The sequence below is a fragment of the Phoxinus phoxinus genome (assembly GCF_949152265.1).
Source record: "Phoxinus phoxinus genome assembly, chromosome: 1".
Lineage (NCBI taxonomy): Eukaryota > Metazoa > Chordata > Actinopteri > Cypriniformes > Leuciscidae > Phoxinus > Phoxinus phoxinus.
Genome location: NC_136876.1, coordinates 52,506,209 through 52,519,335, shown reverse-complemented (window position 1 = coordinate 52,519,335; position 13,127 = coordinate 52,506,209).

Genomic DNA, 13,127 nt, shown 5'->3' with positions numbered 1-13,127 from the left:
AGAGCAGACGCGTTTACTCGGATCGGTCTCGGTCACGAGATCCAGTGAGAAGCGCTTAAATTCAGCGAAGAACACAAATGTCTCAGTGATTTAAACCAGTTTAAAGGCAGATGAGAACGCGCTGACGAACAGGAGAAGCACTGTGTGCAGCTATACAGTCAGAAGCTTCTCCGTCAACACATTCCCATCATTTACCACGGATTTAACGTTACTGTAACGTTAGCCTAGTAATATTAACTCCACCATGAAATGTGGGATATATATTGAATTGTATAATAGTAACTTATTAATGTAGACAATGTATTAAAGGACTAATGGAATATAATTACAGTTTTTAATAATGTATTTAGGCTACTGGTTTTCATAAATACCATAGAAACCATAAAGTTTATCTGTGGTTATCATGATCTAAATGCATGATGCTGGATGACCAATGGTTAATTTTAATAAAACTAAAGAATATTACATTTTACCAAATAAAAATAATGCTGTTACTTTTTTTTAACAGATATTACTGTTTTTGTTAATGAACATAAATTGTATAAAGTAAATCTGCATCCTAACTCAAGCTAATACTACTGAAATAAAGATATTTATTTTGTTAAGGAAAAATGACAAATGTTTGAATGTTCTACCTCGGATTTGTGAATGGTCCCCTGTTTGGCAAGTGTTTGTCATGATATGTTCTGACAATAAAGAGTAGTTTAAAAACACAACGCTCTGGTTTCTACAACTTTCACTTAGGAGTACAAATCTGTCTTTAAACTTGAAATAAATAAAGATTTGACATTTATCGATAATTATCGATATCGACTGATATAAAAAAAAATATCGTGATATTTTTTTTTGGCCATATCGCCCAGCCCTACTCCACCATCTCACCAAACAGCTGCTGGCAGCGGGAGTTGAGGCGGTCAATGAGCGGTGCAGAGTATATTCGGTTGTGCCGGCCTTTGCCCCCAAACACGGCGTCCGAGCTGCGGGCGGAGTTCCACCTGGCGATCCCACTGATGAGGTAGACCTGGTAAGGGCGTGCCGCACAGTGGGGACCTGAACATCACAACAACAGTATTATCAGAATGATACTAAAGGGACACGTGTTGTTTGCTGTTAAAGTATTTTTTCCTCCTTAGATTACCTGGAATCATATGGGGCAGCGACTTATGGAACCCCTCCAGGCTGTTGCTCCCACGCAGGCCCTTGTAATACGGCAGGTCCACACCGTTGATGGTCGTGGTGCGGGCAACCCGGTACATGGCCATGCCTGGTGGGTCCTGGATGCATTCCAGGTGTCGCTGCTGGCTGGCCCACATCTCATCAATGGCTTCTGTAAACACAAAAACCCAAAGACATGCATGAGCTCTTGTCATTTTGCACATATTGTGTGTGTGTGTGTGTGTGTGTGTGTGTGTGTGTGTGTGTGTGTGTGTGTGTGTGTGTGTGTGTGTGTGTGAGGTGTGTGTTTCTTACCAGGGGACTTGAATAGACTGACCCCGCTCTCGTCGAGCCCTGCTGGACCCTTGAGCTCTTGAATTACCAGGTGGACAAGACGAAATGTCTCCTGGGCACCGAGGGTGAGACGCCGGACATGATGCTTGAGCTGGTCCCGGGAGATGTAACGCCGGACAACATTCTCGTCTGTCACCACCTCCATTGTGGCCGGGTCTCTGGCCCTGACAGCCGTGATGAGGAGCTGGAGGTCCTCACGGTTATAGGCCAGCACTGACCCGGCCAGCGCAGACTTGAAGGCGGCGTACTTTGCGTGGGCCTCGGTCCGCAGAGCAGCATCGAAGCGGTCAAGGTCAAGGTCACTTTTATTTATATAGCACCTTAAAAACAGCATTTCTGCTGACCAAGGTGCTTCACAGAAACACAATAAAAGCACAAGTAAGAAAACAAACATCATACAAATTACAAAGTAAAGAATTTAGCTCATAAATTCTACATCCACAGTTAAGGATAGGCCTGAGAAAAAAGATGCGTTTTTAGTGCTGACTTAAATGCATATAAAGAAGACGACAACCTGACTGATTTAGGTAACGAATTCCACAGTCTAGGACCAAACACGGAGAACACTCTGTCACCTTTGGATTTCAACCGAGAGTGCGGGATAGTTAATAAACTCTCCGATGATGATCTAAGAGATCTTTGAGGAATGTACGGACAAATGAGGTCTGAGATATAGACTGGACCAAGACCATGCAAGGCTTTAAATACAAAAGTCAAAACCTTGTACTCAATTCTAAATCTGACCGGTAGCCAATGTAAATGCATCAAAATAGGGGTGATATGCTCAAACTTTTTCTTCCCCGTTAAGAAAGGGGCTGCAGCGTTCTGTACCAGTTGCAGACGCGACAGTGAAAACTGGTTGATACCCGCATACAAGGCGTTACAATAATCCAGCCTTGTTGAAATGAAGGCATGAATTACGGTCTCTAGATCACCAAACGATAGGATAGATTTCAATTTCCGTAAGCCCCTAAGCTGGAAGAACCTGCCTCTGACAACAGAGTTTATTTGCTTATCAAATTAACTCCGAGTCAACAACAACACCCAGGTTTTTTACATGAGTGCAAATATTTGCTTTCAGCGGTCCTAAATCAGAGATTAAACCATCTACCAAATGGGGAGGGCCAAACAAAATAACCTCGGTCTTCTTTTCATTCAGCTGGAGAAAGTTTTTATCCCATCCAACTTTTTATGTCACCTACACAGGCTAATAAATCAGATAAAGATCCAGAAGCAGGTTTAATTGACATATACAACTGGGTGTCATCCGCATAAATGTGATACGGAACCTGATGAGATTTAAAGATGTAACGAAGAGGGAGCATATATAAAGAAAATAAAATCGGTCCCAAAATGGAGCCTTGCGGGACTCCACATGTGACAGGAACAGCTGAATCGCAGATTCCAGCTTCAGTTTTTAGCCTGTTTAAAAGAATGCAGTGATCTACAGTATCAAAAGCTGCACTTAAATCCAGCAGCGGTGGATCCAATGGAAAATATCCAGCCTCACCACCATCCCGTCGTCCACCCAAGGCTGAAAAAGCGTCTCCAGGGCCGTCGGACCCTGTGCCTTGCAGCATCCCCGGTCGATGTACAGGATCTTGGGTGCCGGTTGATTGGCGAGCCGGAACCGCTCCACCACGCCACGGCACATGGGACCCAGCTTCTCTACAGACTCCTCGCAGGTGAGGACAAAGGACACGATCTGTGAGAACTCGTTGCCGATGCTGGTGAACCACTCGGCCGAGCCCTTGCCCTCCCCAGACAATTTCTTCACCACCTACAACAAAACAAACAAATACAAAACAGTTTAGTTTTGCATGATGTTGTGTTTCCCTGTGAGTACTTGTATGTCAACACTTGCCTTCTTTGTGGAATCCATTTTCAGGACTGTGCCAAACGTGGAGAGGATCTGGCTCCGGTAGTCCTGTACGTTGTCTGCTTCGGCCAGGAGGAAGGCGTGCCGCAGGAGCCGCGCACTGGGTAGCTTGCTGGGAAGAGGTGCCGCCTGGAACTCCCCGTGACCCAATGCAGAGACGATTCCTCCGGGTTCCACCAAGGCCATGAGGAGCGTGGTGTAGAGGTCCTTCCTCTGATAGTAGTCCTCCATGTGGTTCTCCTGCACCTGCCGCCACACCTTGATCATGGTGTTGCCCTCTGTGCGGTCACGCAGGAGGCGAACTACTGTTTTGTCCATCCCACGCATTGCAGTCAACACGGCCGGAAACCTGGCCCGATGAGCCTCGCTCAGCTGCTGCAGTATTAAATCGTCCCACGCCAGCCACCGACCCATGGAACCACTTGCTCCCCTCCTGGCAGCCTTAAGGCACGGTCCACAGGAAACCACCTCTGTTGCCATGGTGTACCAACCGGACACGTCACAGATGTGGCGTATCTAAAACACACATCGGAGAGAGCGAGATCACACATCAATCACAGATCTGCATTCACAGGTTGCAAACTCCCTTCCCGAAACGATAACAAATATTCCAAACATAGAGGTAATGTGCAAATTTACCCTGGCTGTGTTGTGTGTTCGAAGATGATGGTTGAAAATAAGGTAATGAGGTAAATAATGGTTAAATATTTCTAGATTCATCATGGCACAGAGAAAAATTAATTAATTCTTCTAGAAACCAGGCAGCCAACTACCACAGTTGAGAGGTTAGGGATAGAAGAAGAATATGTAAATGCATATGTATGCAGAGATGGGTCTAGGGATCAGGCACAGGCCTACAATTGTATTGAAGGAGGTATGCACTTTTATCAGCCCATTGAAATATACACTAATTGTAAAAATTGTACTAATTGTAAATCAGAGCGTTATAATGTTTGTAGCATTTTACATTGTGATTAACAATTATTAATAAATTAAAAATGTATTTCAAGACTAACATGATGCATATTAGCATTATTATTGCATTATAAACTAACAATAAGCAATAGAAAATTGTAAATAACATTAAGAAAGTTAGTAAATGCTGTAACAAAAATAGTTAATTGATTGTTTTAAAATTCCCAAAGCATTTACTCATGTCAACAAAAGGGACTTTTTCATACGTGGATGACTGTTTTCTAATAATTTATCTTCTACTTATGTTACTGTAGTTAGCAGTCATATAGGAGGAGGGCAGAAGGCCGATGGTGTAAGTAAGAGCACATGTTTCTGTGTGTTGTGGACACTGTGCCCCCTTAAAAACAAAAATAAATAGGTGCATGATGCCCCCTGTCAGCATTCATGTGTGTTAAGTAGTCAATAATTATGTATGTATTACTCTAAACACAGGTGTGAAGAGACTGAGCCTTACCCGGGAGTGGTAACCAGACTTGGAGAGGTGTGTGTTGCCTCCGGCCCCAGCGCACTTATCACCACGCGGACACTTCAGTGAGCACCGCCACACTCCGATAGGGCGCCAAAAGAAAAACCGGCCGCGGAAAAAGGCCTGTGGAGTGGGGATGCCGCCGCTAACAAAGCCGGGTGGCTCGGGGGGATAAAACCACATCCTGTCTGACTTCAGGACGCGCCGCCTTCTAATGATGCCCTTGATGTCCTTGTGGGTTTGGACGGGCGTAAAGAGGCCTCTCTCGCCGTCCTCCTTCAGCCAGGGGATGTCTGAGGACGGGATGCCATGGGAGTCTTCCCAGCCTTCCAGCTCCACCTGCAAGACACAAGACATACAACATTCAATCATTTATTTTCCATAATGTGGTGGGGGTGAGTAACCAAAGGGATTTTGTGAAATGCTTGTGTATGTTATGATTTTACACTTACAGGAGAGTCACTCTGCTGCAAGGTGGTGGCAGACGCAGGCTGGCTGTTGGAGGTCAACGGCGGTTCCTCGGGGCGAGCATCAGGGGGAGACTGACCAGGCGCTGAGGACGGGAGGAGCGTCTGCTGCTTTGGCTGCTCGGGACGCTCACTAGAGGCAGCCTTGCTGGTGGAGTGAAGCGAGGACGGCATGGGCTTCCTGTGCTTTGCCTTCTTCCCGGTAGACAGAGGAGACTGCTCGGGACGCTCTGCAGTTGCTGGCACGCTGGTGGAGGGCGGCGGCTGTTTGGGACCCCCGGTGGACACAGGCTGGCTGGTGGAGATGGGGAAGAGCTCCTCTTGGCTCTCAAAGGTGTCGAGGGCATCCACCAAGACGGAGTCATCCAGAACGTCATCGGCCCATGGCGAGTGGGAGGTGGCAGCTGCTGCTGGGGAACCTTGATTTATTTAACACACCACACTTCTAATTTACATTATTTTTATTTACATTTCCTTGCATTTGTACATACCTGTACATACCATCTATTGTCTACTTTTTTGTATATTTTCTTTTTTTTAAATAAACATTTTTGTATATTGTGTATTTCCTTTTTGTAATAAATGTGTTTTTTTTTTTAGCATATTGTGTATTTTACTAATTCTAGTTTTATTATTTTTATTATCTGTGTCCTGTCACTGTTATTCTGTTTGTGCTGTAGAAGCTTCAGTCACCAAAACACATTCCTCGTATGTGCAAAACATACCTGGCAATAAAGCTCTTTCTGATTCAGATTCTCTTATTGAAGAGCTGGAACTGGCGGCGACAGGAGTGGCATCAGATGGAGGCTTCTATGAATGAATTACAGCTTTGTGCTCTTGAAGTTTGTCAACATAGCTTGTGTAGTAACAATCACGGCTGTTTAAAATCACCTCTCTATCGAGAATGTACAGCCTGAAGCGCTTCAGGGATTTGGAGGTGATGTCCTCCTCCTTCATCACCAGCCACTGCCGCACAGGGCAGTACGCCTCCTGAGACATCTTTCGCTCTTCTCCGGTCCCAGTTTGCGGGTAAGCCTGAAGCACCTTGTGCAGACTGTACCACTGCCACATCTCCAGGAACGTGAACGACCTGAACCGCCCCTGCCCGTAAATGGCCCTGTCCACGTTCATCTCGAGGTGGCAGGAGACCTGTGGAAGCAGCTGCACGGACCTCAGTAGGTAATCCTTTATCCACTTGTCGTTGATGGCTCTTTTATCAGGATGGCTGCTTTCTTTGACGTGGCGATCAATGACACTAAAATGTGACAAAGCATAATTAATTAATGAAAAACATACTGAACATAGTTTGATTCTGTTTAGTGCAACATGCTTACTATTTAATGTCATTTTCCACCAGCCATTTGAAACTTTTCCCGTTGTATTTCCCGAAAGGGATGATCAGCTGACCCAAACACTGACCAGCCGGCATCTCTCTTTAGCTGAAGACAGAAATTATTAGGCCTTTGATAAAGTGCAAGCACAGACGCTCTAGTGCACAACAGTAGGTTATCATGACTGCAGTGGAAAAAACCTCCATGACCCTAATGCCATGGTATTACCTTTTTTATAAGCCTTTTCTCGTCCCTCAGCTCGCTGTCGTCTGTGGTTTGGCATGGTTTACACGCCTTGGCCTCCTTTGTTGCCTTAAGAAGGCATTGTTGCCTATTCTTTGGCACACATGAGTCAAGAATACACAATAAGGGGTCCATCTCTGGTCAATTGTTTAAAAATAAATAAAAAACAGTATACTCCAGAAGCGTTGTTGGAAACTTTTCCTTCGTCAAAGCATAGACCAGGAGGATGAGTAAGGGAACAACTTATATACATTTAGGAGCAGGGATTTACATTCTGATGAGAACAAAGCATGTAAATGGGGTAGCCATGAGTCAGCTCTTATACAGAGATTTCCTGATCTCATCAGCATTGAACAGTGATTCAGAGCATTGATGTTAATCCAGTCAGTCCCTGATCTCAACAGCATTCATTGATTCAATCATCATAACTATTCAAACGCTGAGATGCGAAAACAGGACTGACTGGACTCTCAGCTGATATCATCATCATAATCTTAAATGCTAAATTCAATGTACAGAATTTTATACTATTGTATTGGAATCTAATCTAAATGAAACATTTCATAAATGTGTAACCCAACAGCGTAATGTTTGCAACATCTCACCTACCCCAGTACCTATCTGAAGTCTTTCGGCTCTCTGATTGGCCTAGAGTCTACAGTGAACGTAGACTCTGGGCCAATGACGGGCCGTAACTGTCTACGGCCAACGCAGAGCCATATAGAGAGATCTGATATGGCTCTGTCTGGGCCAACGTAAAGATCTCGACTGCATAATTTGTGGTAGTGGTGTACATGGGTGTACCCATAGACATGTATAAAGGCTAGATGGCTCAAGGCGGAGTCAGCTGTGTCGTCACTTGGCGGCCATCTTAGGTCAGGAGACTGCGCTGCTGCTCCCTGCTGCTGTGGATGGAAGGTGAGTGACAAATGCTCGTAACTTGCTGAATTCTTGACGGATTTACAAACGGTTTGGTTTATTACAAACCTTATTAACGTGGCTATGATTTGTGCTGATGCCGATTTTTTAATTATTTTTTCACAAACTATGCAGTTAAATAGCCGCATCCCTGACGTTTATGACACACCAAGCCGTTTGAAAATCGGTTGAAAATTGAGCAAAATATAGTTATTTCAGCAATACATGCACAATAGGGATGTTCGCCGTGACGTCACGACGCGCTCTGGTTGGCAGAAGAAAAGTAATGATCGCTTAAAGCATCACGTGATCTGCCAACCAGTTCGCGACCACGCCCATATCGTGACGTCACATTTGACTCCGGCGAACATCCCTGTAGCGGACCCCCGCCCGAATGATGGCCAAAACTTTACTGATGTTAATGAAGTTTATTGAGTCCTTTTTTCACTCCACAAATCACCGTAAGACTCCAAAAATCACCGTAAGAGCTAAACAAACAAAGTACAAGAAGCGCGAATTACCGACTAGTTCAAAACTATCATTAACATTAACAAACAGCGATTTACACAAAACAGTCATAACAACAAACAGTTATCAAATATATATTATACAGACCTTATGCCTTTTCGGGGGGTGCTTAAAGTTCCAAACGTTATAGCTGCAAAACAACTCTGAAGCACTTGAATTGCGTGCTCTCCCTTTCCTTCCCCGTAGACGACAATACCCGTCAAAATAAAAGTCCCTCCTTAGTAAGACAGATACTGATTTTAAACCCATTTAAACTCACAGAAATATAAACATATAAAAAATGTGTTCAAAAACTAATTCGAATATTTATCAAAACGAAGTCTGTTACAATCCCTATAGACTTTAATGTTATAACTGGACGAGCGGTGCTGTCCTAAAGATGGCCGCCGTGTGACGTCGTCGGGTCCCATTGGCTCTCAGCGCCGGTAAGCCATCTAGCCTTTATACATGTCTATGGGTGTACCACCCAAGGGGGTAATCCATCCGCCGGAAATTTGGTGACTTTAATGTTATAACTGGACGAGCGGTCCTGTCCTAAAGATGGCCGCCATGTGACGTCGTCGGGTCCCATTGGCTCTCAGCGCCGGTAAGCCATCTAGCCTTTATACATGTCTATGGGTGTACCACCCAAGGGGGTAATCCATCCGCCGGAAATTTGGTGACTTTAATGTTATAACTGGACGAGCGGTCCTGTCCTAAAGATGGCCGCCGTGTGACGTCGTCGGGTCCCATTGGCTCTCAGCGCCGGTAAGCCATCTAGCCTTTATACATGTCTATGGGTGTACCACCCAAGGGGGTAATCCATCCGCCGGAAATTTGGTGACTTTAATGTTATAACTGGACGAGCGGTCCTGTCCTAAAGATGGCCGCCGTGTGACGTCGTCGGGTCCCATTGGCTCTCAGCGCCGGTAAGCCATCTAGCCTTTATACATGTCTATGGGTGTACCACCCAAGGGGGTAATCCATCCGCCGGAAACTGAAGCCTCCGCGGGCGCCGCCATTGTAGCAGAACTTCACCTGCTGTTAGCACTCCATTGACTCCCATTCATTTTTGCGTTACTTTGACAGCGAATAACTTTACATCTGAGGCGTCCAAAGACTCCATTTGTCCATTATTTATTTCTAAAGAAACTCGACAATGTATAAAAGGCTCCATTACCTTGTACCTTACGTTATGGCCCCGTAGAAGCCGTTTTTGTAAAAACGGAACGTGGAGGCATAAAGTCCGATAAAGTGAAGGGAGAAGCCCATAGAGAGTGATAAAGTTGATCCTGCTGCTAGCTCATGGACAGCTAATGCTCACGCTCTCCGTCTCTGCGAGATTCGGAAGGGAATGATTCAGATTTCTCTCCGCACAGCTACTAGAAGACTGACAGCTGTCAGACACGTTGCTCACGTGTTCAAGCTCAGTTTGAGCCTGCGCAGTTCGCCTGGCGATCAGGAAGTGAGTGCTTCAAATGGGCTTCACTTTTCTCCGTTGAAGTCTATGGGGTCGCTGTGTCCATCTTATATACTGTCTATGGTACCACCAGAGAATGTCTAATAAGGGGAGAAGGTTCACTCTCACTACACTTCCGGCTTCTGACTGGTTGCAGTTCCACTCTGATTCCATATGAGGGCGCTCACAGGACGAGTGCAGAATGAATGGAGGTCTATGGAGCTATACCCCTCAAAATCCACTTTTCTCAAGATATAATTTTTTGTCTAGTAATTTGAATGTTGTATTCGAAAGGAGATGCAAAGAAATTGCACATTGCTGGGTGTTAGATTTTTTAGAGTCACTTATTTGCTTTAAAAAGTCTTTCAAAATGTCAATGACGTCATACACATCGTACGACCAGAGATACTGCTTTACGGCAATCCTTCAGTCACTGTGGTGCTTTCAGCTCTGCACTTTCTTTTCTCTCGAGGCATCGCCAGCACAGCTGACACAGGTAAACACACGTGCTAGAAGAGTTTCTGCTAGAAGACATTCTGTTCCCGCTTCGGATGCCATGATGCCATCAAGCGGTATCTCTGGTCGTAACCAGTCCTTCACTGACCAATCAGCGTTCGTTAGCAGAATGCTAGCGTGTTATGTTGTTGTTGTTGTTGTATACTTTATCATCCCAGTGGGAAATTTGTTCTGGGCTCACAAATCCATCCACTGCATCTCCAAACATATAAAACAAACACAATACACAATAATAGAGGCACCACAACACTCTGTACACAGGAAAGTGGTTGGCATCACACCACTCGTATGCAAAGAAAAGTAGTAGACAACACAACACTCTATCCACTTAAAATTAATTGACATCACATCACTCTATACACTTAAAATTAATTGACATCACGTCACTCTACACGGGAAAATAATTGACATCACGTCACTCTATACACTTGAAATTGGTTGACATCACGTCACTCTCTACACAAGAAAATAATTGACATCACGTCACTCTATACACTTGAAATTGATTGACATCACGTCACTCTTTACACAGGAAAGTAGTTGGCATCACAGCAACTCTATACACATGAAGTAGTAAGCATCACAGCTCAGTATACAAAAGAAAGTAATTGGCATCACACCACTCTATACAAAAGAAAGTAATAGGCATCCCAACACTCTATACACATGAAAGCAATTGGCAAGTAGTTTGCATCACCCACTCTACTTATATTCTACTTGGTATTATTTATTAACTTAGCAGCTGATGGAATAAATGAGTTCTTAAACCGGTTTAATCTACATTTAGGCATTCTTAATCTTCTCCCTGATGGCAGCATTACGAACTCAGAGAACAGGACATGTGTTGTATCATGCATAATCTTATTTGCCTCCCTCAATATAGATTTTTCATATAGGGTCTGGAGATAAGAAGGCTCAGTTCTGCCCGTGATCTTCATGGCCGTTTTAATACAACGTCCAAGCCTAGATTTCAGATTTACTGCTAAATTACCATACCAAATATGTATTCCGTAGCTGATCACATTCTCCAATACAGCCTGATAAAACAACATCATGATCTTACTACTGACACCATAAAGTCTTAACCTTCTCAAAAAATACATTCTTTGTTGTAGCCGAGTGCACAGAGTATCTATATGAACCTGCCATGTAAGAGAACAGTCAATGTAAACACCAAGATATTTATATGAGGACACTTGTGAAATGGGAACATCATGAATATGTATAGGGCTATGATTACCGATTGACTTTGGATCGAATATCATCTCCTCAGTTTTCTTCACATTAACAATCAGGTGCATAGCATCGCACCACTCTATAAACTGGTTAATCTCAGAGCAGTACGACGAAATGTCTTGATCTTTGTATAATAAGCTCAGAATCGCAGTATCATCACTAAATTTCACAATATAGTTGCTACTATTATTCCTCACACAACTGTTTGTATACAATGTGAAGAGAACCGGGGAGCTCACACACCCTTGCGGGACTCCTGTACTAATGACATGAGAATCGGAGATCCTCCTATTAACCTTGACCTGTTGGGTCCTGTTCGTTAAGAAAGAAAAATACCATTTAATAATAGAAGGATTCACATCCATCTGTTTTAGTTTCTCCAATAATAAATACGGTTGCAAAGTATTAAAAGCTGAACTAAAATCAATAAAAAGTAGGCGCGCGTATGCCTTTGAATCGTCTAAATGTTTAGATACAAGATGAGTGATACTTCCCACTGCATCATCCGTACTCCTGCCCTGTCTGTACGCAAACTGCCATGGATCAATCTTTGACATCACTTCACTTTTTAATACGGACACAATGTACCTCTCAAAGCATTTCATTATTATTGATGTCAATGCTACCGGTCTAAAATCATTATTCTCGGACGGATGTGGCTTTTTTGGAATTGGAATGATCACAGCTCTTTTCCAGAGCGCAGGAACTATATGTGAGTCCAATGAACGTTGAAAAAGTGTACACCATACTGGGGTAAGTTCTGCAGCACAGGTTTTCAAAAGCTGCGAAGAGATCCCATCAGGTCCCCTAGCTTTCTTTATGCATAACTGATTAAACAATAATTGCACCCTAGAACTGTCCACCTGTAATCTAGTGGCCCTATCCTCCGTCAGAGAGCCTATAACAGATCTGCATTCATCAGAGAAATCCTGAGTTTGAAACCGCAGGTAGAAGTCATTAAGTTCGTTGGCTCTCTGTAAATCATCCCCTGTATTTATGACTGGTCTATTTGTTTCCATATTGGTAACAGCCTTCATTGTATTCCACATTTTCCTCGAATTTGAAGTATAAAACTGACACTCGATAAAATCTTTCTGTCGGCCCCTTGCTTCTTTCAACTGATGATTAAGCTCTTTTTGTATTATTCTCAACCCAACAAGATCATGGTTTTTAAACGCCGCCTTTTTCCTGTTAATGCAATTCTTAATTTCTTTAGTTATATAAGGTTTGTTGTTTGGGTATAATAACATTCTTTTTAGGGAGTATATTGTCCACACAAAAGTTTATATAATCCGTTATTGTCTCAGTAGTCACATCAATGTCTATATCATTAAAAACATTCCAATCTGTGCAGAGGAAACAACCTTTGAGTCTCTCTATGGCGTCTTCCAACCATACAGTCATTCCTTCATGCATGGTTTACTGCGTTTGAGCATAGTCCTGTATGTAGGAATTAGATGGATAGTGTTGTGGTCGGAGTTAGCCAGGGGTGGTTTCGCTCTGGCCTCATAAGCCCTTTTAATGTTACCATAGCACTTGTCTAGGGTTCTATCTTTTCTTGTCCCGCATTTTATATATTGTTCGAACCCAGGCAAGAACAATTCAAGCTTGCACTGATTAA